The following is a 3,368-nucleotide window of genomic DNA, read 5'->3' as shown; positions in this document are numbered from 1 at the left end:
GAGAGAGTGTGCACGCGATATAGAGAGTTCGAGAGAGGGAGAGTGCCGGAGGGATGGGGGGGGTCATGCGGGAGGGGTAGGGGATAGAGGGATGAGAGAGAGATAGGAAGTAGGAGTGGGTGTGGGAGTGGGGGGAGTGAGTGTGAATGTGAGTGAGTGAGTGTGAATGTGAGTGCGTGAGTGGGATTGAGTGTGGGGGTGGAGTGGGGGTGAGGCAGTGAGTGGGAGTGTATGTGGGTGAGTGTGAATGGTAGTGTGTGTGTGCGCGTGTGGGGGGAATAGGAGTGTGTGAGTGGGTGTCTTTCGTGCTTTATGTCCTCCTGCCAAACCACTGGTCGCGAGTTCGAAATTCTCAGTGGCATCCCAAATTTACTTCTGTGCATACTGATAAGCTGTATTCACAAGCATCTGTAATCCATTCAGCGGAGAACATAAGGAAGTAGTATAGTCTGCTAAAAGCGTCCCAGTGTGCTTGTAAATTTTTTACTCTTGAATCCTGACCTTTCCACGCATTACATAACGCACCCTTATAACAAGAATTTGCAAACTCATATATGCTTCCAGCATGTGCTTCATGAACACACTGCTACTTTATCCATCGGCGCCCCCAACACCCTGTTTATCCTCTTTCACATCACAGCGAGTGGGAGGAATCCAGACATCGATAAATACTATCGCCTGGGCACAAACCATCACAAAAAAGACGTCTATCATCGAATCCGTCAGACAACTACTAGTAGTGAGATTTATGGGAAGGGGTATGGGGGGGGGGTGATAGTTTTGTAAATATACAGTCCATAAATAACCCGATTTTGTTCAAATTTATGGTTTCTGTACATGCTTAACGGTAATTACCTTTGAAGTGAAATTAAGGGGCCTAAAGTGGAAATGAGAGACATGCACAAAATAGTTCTTGATTGTCTTGTGTTAATAACAGAATTTAGATGCCAGGAAAAGCCAACCAATGGCAGTAAAAGGCTACGCTTCCCCAAACTCCATAGATTGGTGGGAGGGGCACTAGCCCCCTCGACAGAACCAGTCCCCGGATTCGGTCATCCGGGCCTCGTATTTTGGCCCTTTGCGCCATCATCGTCGCCCTGGGCGCCATTTACGCCACTGGTCCCGGCCGCCATTTATCCACAGTACTCCACTGACCGGATCCATTTTATCTTTACCATTTTGTCTGTATATCGGTCGAATCATCCAACATCTATATACATTAGGCAAATACTCAAACTGGATCATATCCTTAAAAAGGGCAGTTAAACGTCTGAATAATTACTTTCAGCCATGCTTGAAATGTTCGTTGGACATGCACTCAACACCTGGTAATTTTTTTTTTTTATTTGGAGATTTTATGTATTGCAATACCTCTTCCACTTTGATATGGCATTACATTTTATGTCATCAGTCTCTTATTTGCTTTGTTTGTACATCTTCATTTTCTCACAGTCACTATCTTTCCTCGTCTGTTGTATCACTTAATTCAGAAAAATACAGTTTCCTTAAACTGCCACTTTCATCCGAATTATTTGATTCTACTCTGCGGAATACAATATTACCATAATCTGATTTATATTTGATACTTCCCAGTACGACTATGTAGAATTCCTCTATTCCCAGTTCTGCACTCTTTCCTATTTCTTCAAAATAGTGCTCGTTATATACATTTTTCTCTAGCCGGTGTTTCTTTCGCAGTTCTCTTTTCACCTCCTTGTATTTTTTGTTGCTGTTGCACTCTGTCCCTCTAACTTGACCCATTCCCGGCGCGTTTTTCTCATTTCTTTATGTAACTTATCAAAGCCAGTTTTCTTTCAATATGATTTCAAATGCGACCTGAATTCAAACTTTGGAATTTATCTATCTGAAGCAGTTATCAGTTTATTACTCTTATCTATATAAGATGAAATTCAATAATGCATATACGTCAGTTTTATACTTGCTCAGTTTCATTTAATCCACACGTCTTCATATTTTCTTTCAACATACATGTCGCAAGTGCTGTTGTAAACGGTAGGTGATCCGATATTCTGTCGTTCACTCTGTGTTATTGTATGAGGTATTAGTATATAACCTATTGTAAACGTCTGTGACATGTCTTTTGATCTATATGTTCATGTGATTTTATTACTGAGGTAACAATTATGTTTCTTTGTTCTGTGCTGTTCCTGTTTCCCTATAAACAACCCTCATGTCCAGCTTATGGACATTTTTAACATTACAATTCCCCGTATCCCTGCAAATCCTTACAAATTCCTGTTCTTTACATATCATCTCACATTGCTACTCACATATTATATTACAAATGTTCCACGCAACACACTGAAACATTTAGAGTAGCTAAACATCAAGCCATTAACAAAACCGCACATTCAAATAATGTAAATAGTGCTAACGTAAGTCCGTTAAATTCATAGAATGAAATAAGTGTACTAAATTTGAAGCATAACGTTTTATCAAAATCAATCTTTCTCTAATACGAATATACTGCTGCATATACCTCCTCCTTTTATTGAATAAATTCAGTTTCCTCCTTTAATTTGCGAAATTTTCATTCTCCCGAAAATATTGTGATGCATGCATAGTTATATTCATAGAAATAACATACAAGAGGTTATACTTTGCCGCCAAGATTTTTTGTAAACTTTTTTGTTTTTCTTAAAAATTAAACATAAAAAAATGTTTAGTTTTCTCTTACATGTGGGAGGCGATATTCAGAGTTTATCGAAGCTTTTTTCTCCACATGTAAAATTGAATTAAGCAAGTGTACTATATACAGGTTTTGTATACTTCAAAAAAGTTCACGTGAAATTTTCTGCTACCGTCCTGTAGATAATAAATATACACAAAATGAAGTTTATGTTATGGAACTGGTTGTTATGCAGTTCAGATCAGATTAAGGCTTTTTTTTTTTGGGGGGGGGTAATTAGGAAATAGATGTACAAATACACACTGTTAGGCTACATATTACACGGTTTGGACCTGTATATGGTTTATTTCAACACGTGTAATGATATCACCGGCAACCGGCGGGTGTAGGGTGGGCATGACTGGGGAGTGGGGGTGAAGGTCACCTGCCATTCCACCTAAATCTGATACCGATTATACTAGACGTGCTCCCTGTTTTTATATTGTCTCTTCCCAACCCACATCCATTTCCCGACTAAAGACTATGTACAGAATGTGGTGGGCCGCGGCGGGTGGTGTATTAAATAATTTTGTTTTGGACTTTATGTCTAAATATATAACGTTTTTCTTTTCTGTATATTTTACATATTATATCACACCCTTAAGTTCATGACAGTGTCATTTTCATTGACAGTGACATATCTACAATCAAATTGGACCATCGCCCCCATTATCCACCT

The sequence above is a fragment of the Sinohyriopsis cumingii genome, unplaced genomic scaffold, assembly GCF_028554795.1.
Source record: "Sinohyriopsis cumingii isolate HCF-2022 unplaced genomic scaffold, ASM2855479v2 utg001292l, whole genome shotgun sequence".
Taxonomy (NCBI): Eukaryota; Metazoa; Mollusca; class Bivalvia; order Unionida; family Unionidae; genus Sinohyriopsis; species Sinohyriopsis cumingii.
The sequence above is the reverse complement of the archived record's forward strand: the minus strand, read 5'-3'. Positions refer to the sequence as shown.